Genomic DNA, 16,497 nt, shown 5'->3' on the forward strand with positions numbered 1-16,497 from the left:
CCAGGCTGGTATTAGCACACTTTGATCACCCTCTTCATTCAGCAGCCTTACTTCAAATGACTTTGGCTTATTTAAAAACACCTGACCCACTCCAAACCACTTGAGAATTGACATTGATGAGAATATTCAAAACATTTCACTGTGGCCTCTGAAAAAAGACCCAGTGCTACTTTGAATAAAGGCAACAGCATCCCTCTCTTCAAAGGGGCCAGTTTTGAAGCCAGCCACATTCTGTAGGTAGAATTCTGGCATGTTTGTCACATAAATTATCAAACAGAAAATGGCATTCTTCTATAATCCCTCTATGGGTCTCATCTATCTGAAAGCTGCTTTGGTTGTAATTTGCCATGTTATCAGGTGTTGACTTGCACATTGAAACAGAGGTTTTTAACTCAGGGTCAATAGTCCCCCAGTGTGTCCATGGCTAGAATGCACGGGATCCACAACTGTGAAGTTTATTTTCTGATTTTTTTCCATTGATCTCCAAAGGGAATCCGAGCCCTAGCTGGTTTGGCTCAGTGGATAGAGTGTCAGTCAGTCTGCGGACCAAAGGGTCCTGGGTTTGATTCCGGTCAAGGGCACGTACCTTTGTTGCAGGCTCCTCCCTGGCCCGGGCCCTGGTCAGGGCTTGTGCGGGAGGCAACCAATCAAGGTGTTTCTTTCACATCCATGTTTCTCTCTGTCTTTCCCTCTCTCTTCTACTCTCCCTGAAGATCAATGGAAAAATATCCTTGGGTGAGGATTAACAGCAACAACAACAAAAACCAGGGGGTGGTAGGGGAGTGAAACCTGACCTTCCTTTCATTTTAAAGGCAAGCAACAGATTACACTATTATCAGTAACTATCATGTCACCAATAAAACTCACAGCTTTTTAAAAATATGACAACACAGTTGTTCCAGAAATCCTGAAATATCATTATACACATCATGACTTTAAGAGCATTAGAATTCATTCTTCTGACTATAGACTCTCACAATACACAGAGGCAACTAATGGCCACCTTCTCATTTGGTCACAAAGGGGGCAGCTGCATCTCCTCACTGTGACCCCCACATCTACAGTGCTTTACGGTCTCCCCTGCCTGCACTCGTCTATTCTTTATGGATTCATGAAAAGAAGTCAGCCATTTAAATTATTTGTTGCAGTTTTGCAAAACTGAACAATACTAATGAGAGTTTTTAATTCTCCTAAGTTATCATTGTCTTTTGAAATGTGAGAGGCATGTGGGTTGCAAGTCTAGACCAGGCAAGTTCAAACACATCGGATGGGTAAGTTAACTACTGAAGTGTGTTATTTAAAGTAAATTCTAAAAATATTTTTGACAGATTGGGAAGAGATGTAGGTCGTGCAAAATATTGTAAGTTCTGTGAGAATCAGTGTGTTTGTGTATTTTTTTTGTTTTTGTAATCCTATGTACTTACAAAAATATAGAATCCTATATACTTTACATCTAAAAATATTTTGACATTTAATGTAAACAAATTTTTAAAAATAAGGAGGGGTACATAGGTTTCTCTAGACTTCTGAAAGAAAAAGCAGTTAAATAAAACCTGCCCTAGGTATTACATGACTAATCTGGAACCCTGACAGCCATGTGTTTTTAGCTAGAGATGCCTGCTGCACGTGGAATCTGCAAATGTTACCTCTCACTGGTCACAGTCATGCTCACACTTCCCACTCCACCCACAACTGAGTAGAAAGAAGGCTTCTCTGTATTCCTCCTCTGTTGTCAGTACACACATACAAAGGTAGAGAAAGGAACATGAGTTTTTTTTTAAAGTCATGCTGCACAATTTCATATGCAAAAAGCCCTTGACGTTGACGATGACTTAGAGGGTTTGAAGCTTGAAAAGCAAACAGTCACTTCCTAGTAACTTAATAAATTGCCACCAATTTTTCTAGAAACCAGCTGACTCTCCCAGCTTCAATATGAAAAGCGACCTCACATCTTACCTGTTATTATCACCGAAGCTATTTCCCTCTGTCAGTTGGCTACAATATGCATGTAGATTTAGAAACACCACAGCACCTACCACTTAACAAGCAAGCTGCACGGTTTCCATATTGGGCAAGGCAGAAGAAAGTGATGCATACTGGAGGCCCGTATTTCTCAGCACTGTTGTCCCAACATTTAGAAACATCCCGGCATGAAAACAGGGCTGTCGCTTTTAGAAATTTTGTTCTGGGTTTTTTTAAACACCAAAAACAAGATTCAGCCCACAATTTAATATTGTCAATACATGTTCTTCATTATACAACTGGCACGCCAACTGTTACCTAAGCACTTCAGATTCTTCAAATCCCACACCCACACATTCTGAACTCATCTGCACCCAGATATGAATAAAGATGAATAGCATCTTGAGGAAACAGCTTCTCCATTCTCAAATGGCAAAGCCATGGAGCAAATGCCTCGTCGAGTCTGTACGATTTCTTAGGCGGATGAGAAAGAAACCTAAAGCCACCATGCTTTCAGAAAAATCTCATTTCTTATGCAACCTGCCTATCGGGGATTTGAAATGAAAAGGTGCCTCAGAAGTCCTTTCCAATATTGAGGTGCTATGATTCTCCTAGAAATAAAGTACTTTTTTATTTGCTAAACTTAAGTTTTGGTAAGTCAGCAGACCAACTCAGCCAGCATTATTTGCTTGCATGCTGGGTAAACAGGAAACCATGCTGACTGTATTTATTTTACTATCATTACGTCTCCATGGGATGAGCTGGTAAAAAAGTGCAAGCTGTTAAAAGCTTGATTTTACATATGTATATTTATTTACATATATGTACATATTATACATATGCATACATATATTACATATATAATTTACATTATATATATATATATATATATATATATATATATATACTTAAGATAATTATTTCCCTTCATTTCAAACCATGATTTCAGGAATTCAGGGAATCCCTAACACTTGAATGGTTTTCTAAATGTTTGTTCATAAATTGGATGTTTTCACTCCATTTATTAGTATTCATTCATTCAACAAGTAGCTACTGAGTGCCTGTTATGTAAAAGGCTGGTGGTGAAAAATCAGGTATAGTGGTATGTCAAGCAGCAAGGATGGATTTTTGTTCAAAGAGATGTTTCACAAGGTGGCTAGGAACCCAATCTAACCTATAGTAACTTCCTGTCTCAGTCAGCCTAGGCTGCCATAACAGAATACTATAGACTGGCTAGAACAGGAATTTATTTCTCACAGTTCTTAAGACTGGAAGTCCAAGATCAAGGTGCCAGCAAGAGCAATGTCTAGTGAGGACCGTCTCCTCAGGTTGCAGATGGCCATGTTCTTGCTGTTTCCTCACATGGCCTTTCCTCTGTGTTTGTAGGTAGAAAGAGAGGAAGCAAGCTCTTTGGTCTCTTCTTATCAGGGCACTAATATCATCAGGAGGTCCCCACCCTCATGAACTCATTTAAACCTAATTACTTTTCAAAGGCCCCTCCTTCAAATACCATCACATTAGGAGTTAGTGCTCTAACACTTCCTTAATAACAAAAGTGCTATTTCACCTATAATGTTAATTCAATAGACCTACATGTTTCCAATTCATCTCAGAATAGTGGGACCTTTGCTCCTCTGTGGTTCAGCTCCTGCAGTGGATAAGGGGGACAGGACCCCGGACACCAGCAAGGGATGAGAGCTGTAGGGGCATCAGACACCTCGGTACTGAGAGCCCAGGGAGCTTAGGAAGAGAATGAACTAGACTCTGAGGCTCAGGTCAGTTCCTGAAGCAGAGGTGGTAAGATCTGTGCAGTGGGGCCCAAATCCATAACTGATGTGCTTGTGTAAATCAGGTATGTGTACTTCAAGCCCTGCCTGCATCTTGGAAGCTTCTCAGGATCAAGTTCAATCAAGCAATTCAACAAAACACATAAAGATAACACAAAATCAGAGTGACACAGATAGTCAATGTATCAGAACAAGCCTGGGTTTTTGCAAAGCTGTAGTTACACTGTGCTTTTAACCAGGTCTGATGGAGTAGGCTGGATGCATAGCCATCTCTCAGCTGTGTGAACGTCAACACCCTCCAAGCTCAGCCCCTCAACTAGAAATAATTTGAATCTTCTAAGGCTGATCATTCCCTTAAAAGCCTACATGATCAAAGCCAGCCTGGAATGGAAAGAGATCAAAAGAGGGGAAATTACACAAATGCAGGTGCAGATTTTGACATGACCTAGACTAACACGTAGGGCTGATTTCTCAGAGAACCCCCCCTCACCTCAAACAACCAACACACACCACACAGAGGCGGCGTGTGCTTTTCCCCCATGATTCTGGACCCATGCAGGAGCAATCAATAACTTTTAGCTGACTCTCTGACATACAGACTTCCTAAACGAATGTCAAGCTCCTTGTGATGTTTTTAGCAGAAGGAAGGGGAAAAATGACTCCTACATTTCTCTTCCCCCATCTACTGTTAAAATTAAAAAGGCAGGTGAGGACATTCGGGAATATTTGGGTGTGATTCAAATAAGGGTTGAGGCTGCACTAAGTGTAGGGCTCTGCCACAGCATGTAGGGCTGACGAATAATTCCAAAGCTTGTGTGGTTCTTTGCAAGAGCTTTTATCTCCATGGTCCAAAGGCTCCTCACCGCATGGTATGTAGGACAAGAAATATGATAGCCATTTCGCAGGAAACTAGGGCTCAGAGAGCGTAAGGGCTCTCACCTGTGGTCATACAGCTAGTGGCAGAATTATATTCAAAACCAGGAATTCCAATTGTAGAGCTTATCTTTAAATATATATCAAGGAGAGGAAGGGAGAGGGAGTAGGAGAGAAACATCAATGATGACAGAGAATCATTGATCTGCTGCCTCCTGCACGCCCCACACTGGGGATTGAGCCTGCAACCTGGGCATGTGCCCTGACCTGCAATTGAATGGTGACCTCCTGGTTCACAGGCTGACGCTCAACCACTGAGCCACGCAGGCCAGGCTGTAGACCTCATCTTTCTCCAAGCTTGGGAACCTAGGACTCCACTCTGCACAGGGGGCTGAATAGAGCCTGTGGATGTGCTTTGTTGTTAATTGAACTAGTTCTACCATTAAACATTAGTAGCTTTCACATAAAAAATCTGGATTTCTGACTTTTGGGGGGAGAAAATTCAAAGGTCTGTCCTGTACTGGCACAGGCAACAGAAACAGAGGGCACTGCAGCTCACTTCCCCATGGATCTTATGATAACCCAAATATAATCACAGGCCCCCCTGCCCCCTCCATGATCTCATGCTCAGCCACACACAATTCTGTGCTCAAATGACTTCGCTCCTCCTGGGACGCCTCTGTCTGTCCTGCCAGTTTGGTGGGTGTGTGTAATCAATCAATTCAGTTCAAATGCCCCTGGCTCCATGAAGTCAATTTCGATATCTCTGGAAAAACTAACCAGGCTTTGTTCGAGGCTCTTGAACATTTTCTTGTGCTTGTTTTACCGAACCTCTTTTCACATCCCATGAGTGTATGCAATGCTGGGCACATAGTAAGCAATCCATAATATTGTGATAATTCCTAAAACAAAGACTAAATCGTATTTCTCATGTTCCAGATGCCATTCAAAGCACCTTATACATATTAACTCATTTAAGCCTCACAACTACCTATTATTATACCCACTCTACATGGAGAAAACGGAGGCATATTAAAGGTCAGGAAAATTTCCCCAAGTCACTCACTCAGCTATTAAGTGGCAGAAGAGAAATGAGAACTGAGTCTGTCTATCTCTGGATAGATGGGTGGATGGTTAGTGGATGGACAGTTGGGTGGAAGGGAAGGAAAGAAGAAGAGAGAAAGAAAAGGAGGGAGGGACAGATGAACCACCAGGAATGGGGAATGGCAAACCCAATGGAGAGAGATGTGAAGGAGCACTTTCTATTATAGAAACTTCAAGTCTTTGGGCAAGGTGGGGGCAGTGCTCCCTGATGGTAAATTTTAACAACAAACTCTTGGGGGTGGGAGGGTGAAGGGGAGGAGCGCTGCTCTGAAGTGTCTGATGGTATCTGTGGTGTAAATCAGCTATCATAGCTGATTTTAAGCTACCAGAGTTAGAAAGAAGACTCATGACCAATCGCCTGTGCTAACCAGCTCTAACACATCAGGGCACAGGATACGCCAAGGAAAATGACAGATGAAGTGACAGGCAGGACCAGGTGAGGAAGGACCTATTAAACCATACCATGGATTTAATCCTCCTCTCTGCAACCAGGAGTCATTTAAAAGTTGTTAATAGGGCCGAAACCGGTTTGGCTCAGTGGATAGAGCGTCGGCCTGCGGACTCAAGGGTCCCAGGTTCGATTCCGGTCAAGGGCATGTACCCAGGTTGCCGGCACATCCCCAGTGGGAGATGTGCAGGAGGCAGTTGATTGATGTTTCTCTCTCATCGATGTTTCTAACTCTCTATCTCTCTCCCTTCCTCTCTGTAAAAATTCAATAAAATATATTTTAAAAAAAAAGTTGTTAATAGGGGGTGACATGATTTATGGTTATAAAGAGTTAGACACAGGATGGATACACAGTCAACATTTTAGAAACCCCTATTCCTCTTTCCTGAGTAACACTGATTGCTACAAGGAAATTTATCACTGGTTCCATTTCTTTCCTACTCTATCTCTTTACCTGTCAGGTATCTTCCCCTCCACCTCCCCACTCCCATCCCCTTATTCTAGGCTCCCACATGTGCTCCAGGTGTCTTAGACCCTCAGGGTCATAGTGTCCACCTATCATTGTAGCACCTGTGGCATGTAAGGGCTGGGCAGCCTAAGCAAAGAAGTGGGTCTGAACCAGCTTAAACACAGAAGCCACCATATGAGTATAAATAAAACAATGCCAGACACATCTGTGACATTACAGAGCATAGAGCCCGAATGGGCTTTAGGAACCATTTAGCTTCCAATCATTCTCTTACCGGGGGAGAGGCAATCCATTTAACCAGCCCAAGGCCATCAAGCTGGTTAGAACCAAAGCTGGAATTAGAACCAGGTCGCCTGGTTCCCAGTCAAATACTCATGCACATAAAGAGAGTGTGTTCTTAGATCTGGCCTCCCCCCTGCCGCATCAAAGGCTTTCTTAAAAGATCTTTTTCTTCTACTGAGCAGGTTCCACTTCACCAATTAGAACAGACAGAAACATGGTGATATCTGGGAGGAGAGGCATCCTGTCATCCTCCCCCAACACAGTATTATTAATGAAATCACAGCCCCAATGATTTCATCAACAATACAAATCAGGTATTTTCATATCTTGTAATGATATCACAGCAATATGTATGCTCATCCCTCCTTCAAAGTGATGTAGCCTTTGGTCCCGTCATTGGATCTGACAATATGAGCCATCTGTTTAGGAAACTCTGCATGGCCACGGTGCCCTCCCTATCACTCAAGGCCTTATTGTCCAATTTAAGAATTCTCTAGATCTTGGCCTTTTCCATCTACCTGCCTGTACTGAGGCAAGTTCCTGATAATGAGGAAGTGGGCAGAGAAAGGAAGTGAACCTTGAAAAGCCATTGTGGACCCTCTGCTTTGAAAACGCTTGGTAGAGGGAAAGATAAAACTTTTGGCTGAAATGCAATATAGTCTGATAGTTGAACTTCACTACAGGTGAAATTGGCCAAGTTTACAGGGCATCTGGCCAAGGGGGAAACTGAAATACAGGTCAATGGTCACCCAGCCAGAAGCCGGAGCCTGCTACTCCAATGAAGCCCATTTTCCAGTTCTTACGAAGGCATCCCGTAGCCTGGCTGTGGCCCTGACATGTGACCTTCTTTCAGCTAAAACTATTCTCCACTTCCAATGCCACTCAGTATCCACAACCATCATCCGTATGAACAGGGCAGAGAAATCCAATTCCTTGGGCCAGAGAAGTGAAAACTGATCTGGTGAGAAAGATCTCAGAGAGGGACAAGCTGCTAAAAGGACTTATGTCACAGTTTTCCCAGGCCCGTCCCAACTCACATTTGCTGTTTCAGGGTAACAACTGGGATCCCTTTCATTCTCAAGAGTACTCAAGGTGTAGATAGCAAATTAAACGGTCACCCCAGTCCAGGGTGTGGCAGACCTTGGGGTGGCAGACCTCCATGGCACCTATCAATAGAATTCAAGGGATCCATAAACTCAAATGGAAAACTGTCACAAATTTGTTTGCGAGCACTGAGGGACAATTTAGCACTTCATTGTATAATGAATGCAGGCCACAAACCTCAAATGCAGCAGCAGCCCCAACCATTTCATCAACAAATCAGATATTTTCATATTATAGCACAGTTCCTGCAATGATCTCATAGCAGTATGTATGCTCATTCCCACTTCAAAGTGATGGTAGCCAGTGGTCCCACAATTAGATCTTGTTCTAAAGACATGAATAGGTCACATTGTTTTATACATTCGATATCATTATCTCAATAAACTTTGTACTACAATCTTCCATATTCCATTTCATGCATTTAAACACATCATTCTGGCGACCCTCAGCCTGTCAGACCATCAAAGGGCACCAAGAGCCAGCACCGGTTTGGCTCAGTGGATAGAGCGTCAACCTGCGGACTGAAAGGTCCTAGGTTCGATTCCGGTCAAGGGCATGTACCTTGGTTGCGGCCACATCCCCAGTGGGAGATGTGCAAGAGGCAGCCGATCAATGTTTCTCTCTCATCGATGTTCCTCACTCTCCATCCCTCTCCCTTCCTCTCTGTAAAAAATCAATAAAATATATTTTAAAAAAAGAAATGTTTCATTAAAAACAAAACAAAAAAAACAAAGGGCACCAAGACATAAATAGGATGAAGAGCCCTTGACCTGGCAATTGAGAAGGCACATTAACAAGGGACAGGGGAATGTGAGAAAGAGCAGCATCCCCTAGCTGAGGAGTCGGGCTGCCTCTGAGTTATCTAGACCTTGAGGAATTATTTAGCAACGTTGTTGTTGTTTTTTTTTCATACACACCTCTTCTTCTTTATCACTCCTATTAGCCTTATTTATCTTCTCCTATTTTTATGCCTTTTTCTTATCTTTCAATTTCAGCTTACTCTCAAACACCTCTTCACTTTCCTGTGCCAATCACTCGTTTCTCTTCCTTTGGGTGGTTTGTTTTCCCTGATTGCCTTTCTCTCTCACCCTCCCCCTTTCCTCTACACCCATCCCCAGCTGCTTCTCCGTTGCCTCTCTGGACTCTCTTGACCTGGTTGGTGATCAGCCATCCCTCTTTCATGAGTTTATAGCAGATACTTTGGGCACCAAGAGTCTATATTATCCCTTCTATTAGAGAAGGGTATTAATTTTGTTTCTAAACTCACCACCCACATAAACAACTATGAAACATTATGGAAGGAGGCCACATAACTTTGTAAACTCAAGTTTAAATATAATTTGTAGAAAGGATGGAAAACATTTCTTCTTGATAATTCCTGATGACCAGTCATGTAGGGGAGGTCAGCAGACAGGGCTGGGTTCTTCTCATTGCATAAATTCCCAGTCTAGCAAAAGGAAGCACATTGCTTAGTCACTACTAACAGGGTGAGCCCTCTGTAGCAGGAATGCTTTTCTAAAGCAGAACTGAGGTTAGCGGATTAGAGGAAAGGTCAGTGTGACTTCATGACCTTTGTGTTTTAGCTTTGGACAAATATACAAATGCACTGTACCTTCTCCCTGCCTCCACCAGGAGAAATATTTGCCCTTAAATAGCCATCTCTCCCAGCTAGGTACTGAATACTTACATGCAGTCTGAAAGTTCTATCAATGACCCAAGAAAGGAAGAAAGAAGGAAAGGAAGAATGGAAGAAAGAAAGAAAAAATGAAAAGAAGGAAGAAAAGAAATAGAGAAAGAGGGGAAAAAAAGGAAGGAAAAAAGGAAGAGAGGGAGGAAGGAAGGAAGGAAGGAAGGAAGAAAGGAAGGAAGGAAGGAAGGAGTAAAAAGAAAACCAATCTGTATATGATACCATACTTAGTTTTATCAAGTGTTACTCCATGTGTGAGAATCACTCACAATATTTTATTTTTTTTATATTTGTTTCCATTTTATTTGTAATAAAAGGGACAAAGCCTTTCATAAAACCTGAAGTGTAGGAACACTTGCATTGGACTAGTGCTAACATAAAAAGCAGCTCAGAGAGCTTAGGATAAAATAAAACCATAACTTTTATAAACTGTACTGATCTGTTCATTTATCCTCTTGAGGAAAAAATGTTTTTATCAATGTGGTTCTTTTTAATACTTATTCAATTATTTATATTAAATGAATTGTAAGGCCCTTACTGATAACATACTCCCATTGGGAAAATAGTATGTTCCAAGCCTTTAAGCTCTTGAGAAGATTTCAGACTTTATTCTCATATTCAAAGGCATTTCAGGTGTCATGTTGTGTTTTAATTCATTAAGTTTTTATAAAGCATATATAGCTATAACTAGCATATCAGATATAAGAGCTTCCATCCTGGTTCCCAATCACTTGTAGAATAAAGCTCATTAAGCTGTCAATCTGCAGATAAATTTATTAATCTTATGCTATTCCAATCTAAATATAGATTAAGATGTTATAATATTTATTTAAAATAAAAACTATGAACATAAAGCCTCACAGGTTCTACTTAGTCATCTTGTTTTCTTCTTTTTTCCCCCTTTGCTAAGGTCTTCTTTAAACTCCACAGAACCTTATTATTTGGCTTTTCTTTTTATTTTTAAAAAATATTTGTTATTGATTTCAGAGAGGAAAAGAGAGGGAGAGAGATATAGAAACATCAATAATGAGAGAATCTTTGATCAGCTGCCTTGTCACACCGCACACTGGGATTGAGCCCACAACATGGGCATATGCCCTGACTAGGAATCAAACTGTGATCTCCTGATTCATAGGTCGATGCCCAACCACTGAGCCATGCTGGCTGGGCATGGCTTTTCTTGTTATTAAAATAAGGTTGAGTTCAGAGGCTCTGGTTCTTGGATTTTTTCATTTTTAAATATCTAACCAAAACTGAGAATTTTCATTCATACTATGTATTTCACAAACATATTTATTCACTGTGTTCTAAATTTAAAAAGTTCTTTTTTTCATAACCTTTTCCCCAGAGCATGTTGCTTAATAGAAATTGTTATTCCAACTGTCAACAAACTCATATATATATGATTTAAGATAAATACATACCCCCCAAATTTTCCCAGTCGAGGTGTTGTGTTTGCCCTTTAATACTACCCCACACAGAAGTAAAATAAGTAGAGGGCACGAGGGCCCCACAAATAGGATGAGGCTACAGCTAACTCCCCTATCCTCCCTGGAAAAGCTAAGAATTGGAATCCAAGATGTATATCCAGGTGCAAAAAGATTCTCTTGTTGTAGTTCCTACAGATAGACCATTTCCTTTAGATTTTGTCATGCTTGATTTCAATGTTACATCTTTTTAACTCTAACACCCCCTGTAATAAAACTAAACAATATCCCACCTTCACAGAGTACCCTTGTGGGATGATTTGATGTTTAATAGTTTTTCCTGAAGAGTGGGCCAGCTGGTGCATATTTCCCCCACTTACACTGTAAAGACAATGTTCGTTTCTAATGCATTCTCTAGAAAGTGAATGCTTCCCTTGAGATCACTGGGATGCTGGGATTCAGATCAGCCAACCCAACACAGAGGCCAGACTGAGGTGGTGGGAAGCAGGGAAAGGGAGAAGAGCATCTCTTGGGGCAGGCTCTCCAGGGCCATTTCTGTCACACCAAAGCCCTGGATCAACCAAGGCCCTTCTCCCTGACCCCGTGCCTCCTTGCCAGCACTGCTCCCTCACCCTCACCTTTTCCTCCTCCACCCCTAGTTACTGCTAGAGGGCCTCTGACCTGGCTTGTCACAGCATCAGGGATGAAAATCCTGTCCTGGTGACATAAAGGCACCAAGTTTCCACTATCTGCCTGTAATTCTTACTCCTCTACCCCGCCCCCCTCCCCCCACCCCCCCAACTGTGATTCTGAGAAACAGGCTTTTCCCGCCCTCCTCTCTGTTTACTCCAGCTAACTGTTGATTTGTCTCCAGGGGGAGTTCATCTTGGTAATACAGCCACAGAGAACAGACATGGAATGTTCTTAGAAACCAGATTTCTGTCCTACAAGAATGCCTAGGGGTACATGGGAACCCGAAGCCCCTGGAGAAAGCTCCCTTTGTCAAGGGGTTCAATGCGTGAGAAAGTAGCAAAGAACTATTTTTCCCCTTTCTGAGCCCCCAAGTCTGTTTGGCCTCAGATTTACATCAGCCTCAATTTAACTGAAGGGTCAGAAATCCAAAAGAAATAATAACAAATCATTTCATTGGGCTCAAAAGGATTTTTTTCCCCTTTGATGTGCTAACATTTTCTCTTGCTTTCAGCCATACCTGGGAGTGGGGCAAGAAAGACCTACTCCACCTGACAGAAGAACTTGGCTAAAATGGTTGGGAATCCATTTAATTTTTATTTAGAATCATCTAAAAAGGCTGCATGGTTAGTTGATTTAGTTGATTTGAAGATATAAATATTCTACTGCAATCTTTTGCAAAACAGGCAATTTGTGGTGATTTACCCATTATATATGATGGTGACTTTTTCTGGTTATGCTGATTGAGGCATTTATGAAAAATTAGCAAAATGATCTATTTTTTAACAACCATTTCCCCTAATTAATTTTAGGATGCTGAGAAATAGCAGCAGTGAACATAATGTATTGATGCACAAACACAGTTTATTTGACCAGGGTCAGAAGACAGCGGTTCCAATACTAGTTACACTAGGAACACACTGAGTGGCCTTGCCCATCACTGTATCACTGTATCACCTCCCTGCCCTTGGACTTGGGGGGCGGGGGGGAGATCTGAGCTCCCTTTAGCTCTAATATTCTGTGATTCCATCACTAGAGATTTATTTGCAGAATATAATGTCTGTAGTTTCTGACCACACAGCAAATCTCTTCTCACCTTTGGATCCCTCCTTCCATTTCTCCTCACATTTCAGAAGGGAATGTCTACCAAAAGGTTCAGAAAGGAAGTCCAATGTCAGCAGCCAGTTCCCTAAGTCTGCTTTCAGTATCAGGATCCCAGCCTACCAAGATCAACCCCAACAGACTCTGAGGGGGGTGAGATGTACCATCAGTCTCCCCAGTGCCACAGCCACAGGGGCTCACAGGCAAGGGCTGGCACTGACAGTACGCCCCCTGGGGTTAGGAGTGATGGGCTGGAGGCTCACCACACTCCCTTGTGGACAAAGGGTCTTTAGTAGCAAATAGGGCCGGGAGTGTGGAACACACCCAGTGTTCTCCACTCGCAAGAGACACCAGCCCCAGCACTTACTGGCTGGATGACTATGAGGCAGATAATTTCTCCCTGGCTTAGTTTCCTCACCAATAAAATGGGATTTAAATATCTTCCAGGGTTGGTGGGAGGATTCAAACTAAAACAGTGCACATACAATACCTAGAATAATGCCCGCACAGAGTAAGAGCTCGATAAATGCTGGCACTGGTTGTTATTATTACTACCTGTCTCCCCAGGATAGTTCAACACCTCGATAAAATCCCTTTGGTGTGGGTTTGAAACCTTCCTTCAAGAGTTCTCAAAGGACATGTTCCATCTTATTTCTACTGCAAACGGAAGTGGCTTGTGCACAAATCCATGTGATAAGCACCCCCCGCCCCCCAACACCAGATCCTGGGGCATCCGAAGCTAAATCTTGCCCACTGACGGTTTGAATTCTGGGGTCCTACCTCAGGTATCCAGGTAATTCAGAAGAAGCCAAGGCTCTCTCCCCACTGAGGAGCTGCACCCCGAGCCAGCTCAGAGGGAATCCCCGGTCCTGCTCCTTGGGGCTCTGAAGCTTGAGGCTGGGCTGCAGGGAACTCCTTGCTCCGCGGTGCCCCCAGATGGGAGGACCAACCTCAGGACTCCTCCCAGGAGCCTTTGCAAGTCGATGTCTCTGGCGGGAGGGTCTGGCCAAGGCGTGGGGCCCCCCAAAAAGGGAACTGCCTTGAGCTGAGCTTTCTCCCAGTTGGTACAGGAGAGCCTGAGATATCCACCAGGCAACCGCAGAGACGGTTGTGCTCCTAGAAGCCTGCACGTGGTGGGTTTGAACAGGGAGGACTAGAGGGTTTTACAGGCTCCAGATCCACGCAACCTGCAAATTCTCCTCTTATAGGTACAGTAGGAACCGAGAGCCGGACTCAGCCACAGGCGCCGCTAGGAGGGGCGTGCGCCAACCCGAAGAGAGAAGGGTTGAAGGAGGTGCGTCCGGGCCTGACGTAGCCCAGCCGGCTGTGCTCCCTACCGGGATAAATGGGGTCCCCGGGGGCTGCACCTTTTTTTGCAACGGCAGTCTAGGCTCCCTCCCGCTACTGCTCTTCCATTCAGATGGCTGGGTTGCAAAGGGGAAAAGAGCCTCGCCTTCCGGCATTGGCTAAAGCGTCTGGAACAAGCCAAAGGATCTGCCCAGAAGGGGCTGCGAAGTGGACAGCCCACTTCCGGGGCCCGGGGGGGGAGGGGCCTTCCCTCCCCCAATGCCCACACCCCTTCGCCCTGCACACCCTGCTCAACTCTGCTCCACGGGGCTCCCCCACTCGCTTGCTCCGCCCAGGTGCAATCTGCGGAGGGGAGGAGGGAGAGGAGGTTCCCACTGCAGCCGCCACCCCAGGGTTCCCGGTCCACCGGCTCGGACCGCTGTCTAGTTGCTAGGCGCTGGGGATTCTCTTCCCACCCTGCACACACGCCCCCCTGGGGGCCAGGAGCCCCCTCCCCACCCTGCGGCTATGGAGACGTCCCCAACTCCCCAGCACCCGCAGGGAAGGTGGGCGTGGGTCCACAGACCAACTCGGGAGGTGGAAGGGCAGAGAAGCCGGTGCCTGAGAAGGAGGGGAGGACGGGAAAAGCATCCCTGGTCCACGATCTATTCTAAACCACTCCGTCGCCGCCCAAGACACCAACGCATTCAGAATCTTGCCCGGAGGTTTGTCTCCCCTGGAGAGGGAGAGCAGAGCGCCCCATGCCAGTCACCAGAAGCCTGCCTTCCCAGGTCCCTGGCCAGCATTCCAGGGCTCCATCCCTCTCTCTGCGCCTCCCAGGTACCCAGCCTCCCCCCCTCCCCCCCCCCCCCCCCCCCAGTATTTACACATTGGGGCCAGCACCCTCGGGATTCAAATCCCTTTTCCTGCCTATCAGATGCCTGCTGGGAACTGGCCCCTCGCCCGCATGCATTAGCTGAGCCTTTTTGGTTCCCCCTCAATCAGATCTAACCCTGACGCTCAGTTTCCTCCTCGACCCCTGCGAGCAACCGTTTCCCTCCCAAAACCACTCACTTCACCCACCCTGCACTTGCCGTTCCCCGGGCGCACAGCCGCAAGCGCTGCCAAGGGTTTCATGGACCGAGGAGTTGGGGGTGGCACACGCAAGGATGGAAGGACTCCCGCCGCGCTGGGCAGAGTCCCCCGGGGTGGCCGCAGCCTTCTCCCACTTCCCACCTCCCCTATTCCACCACCTGGGCTCCCAAACTGCCCCTACAGGCTGGATGAGCACTGCTGGGTCTCAAACCCTCGCCCGTCTGGCGGTAGCTGCAGGGAGTGAAAAGTCCACTGCCCAGAACACAGAGTGAAATGGGCAGATGTATACGGCAAGGCAGGGGGCGGGGGGAGGGCGCACGCGAGAACTAGGCGTGCAACTTGCCAGGCATGGGGCGAGCACCGCGCAGGGAGGGGGGCACAAAAGTTTTCCGACTATTGCGTGGTAGCCAGCTGCAACAGCTAAGAGAGAGGGTCACCCTTCCCCCCCCCCCCGCCCCCCCATCCTCAGAAGGGGTCTCTCCAAAGTCTGCGCCAAGGGGAGCAGGGGGTTTGGATGTGTCTCCGAAGTGGTGTGACAGTTCTCCTCCACTTGCTCCGGGAGGAACGGCCTAGGCACCCTGGGCGCCCGGGCAGAGGGGTGATACTGCGCTTAGCGGAAAGCAACAGGCGGCCGCACCTTACCTTGAGCCAGCCCCGGGCTGCGGTGACAGCTCCATCCTGGCGGCGCAGGGAGGAGGCGTGGGGTGCGTCTGCCTGGGGGTGTGGGCTCTTCCAGAACTGCAGCGGCCGCTATCTGCTCTCTGCACCGACTGCTAGCTGGGTTGCCCGCTCCGGACCCGGTGGGCGGGCAGTGCTGGTTCCCCGGCCGCGGTGGCGGCAGGGTTGGTGCCGGGCGGCTGGAGCGCGGGATGTGGGCTGGCGGTGCGTGGCTCCGCGGGCGTCCTCTGATGCCTCCACCCGGCGCGGGTGCGCCCCGGGCAGCCGGGCGGTGCACGGCTTGGCTCCAGCTGCTGCGGTGACCGCTGCAGACCCTGCTCCGGGCCGGAGCCTGGAGCCTCGCAGGAGGAGGAGACAAAGGCGTGAGGGTGGCGAAGCGCAGCTCGTCCAGATGCAATCGGCTCAGTCACTAGAGGGGAATCGCCTTCAAACCTGGGCTGGGGAGGAGGGAGAAGAGGCGAGGGACTGGAAAAGCAGGAAATGAATGTGGCAGAGCCCTGCCG

The 16,497-nt window shown here is 46.1% G+C and overlaps 1 protein-coding gene across 7 annotated transcripts in view; it reads right to left on the reverse strand.

Moving 5' to 3' along the window:
* Positions 1-16,287, reverse strand: part of LRRC3B (leucine rich repeat containing 3B) — an 80,236-nt gene extending 63,949 nt beyond the window's left edge. For 4 of the 7 annotated variants that reach the window (XM_070391095.1, XM_070391091.1, XM_070391093.1 and 1 more), the window contains exon 1: positions 15,959-16,287. The gene's annotated coding sequence lies outside the window, so the exon portion shown is untranslated. Of the gene's footprint in view, positions 1-13,714; positions 14,380-15,958 lie in introns of those variants that run through there. The other 3 variants (XM_070391097.1, XM_070391096.1, XM_070391092.1) reach the window with 1 other exon arrangement.
* Positions 16,288-16,497: the final 210 nt, after the last annotated feature.

This window comes from Myotis yumanensis, unplaced genomic scaffold, assembly GCF_028538775.1.
Source record: "Myotis yumanensis isolate MYYU_CA2020_CCGP unplaced genomic scaffold, mMyoYum1.0.hap1 SCAF_14, whole genome shotgun sequence".
Lineage (NCBI taxonomy): Eukaryota > Metazoa > Chordata > Mammalia > Chiroptera > Vespertilionidae > Myotis > Myotis yumanensis.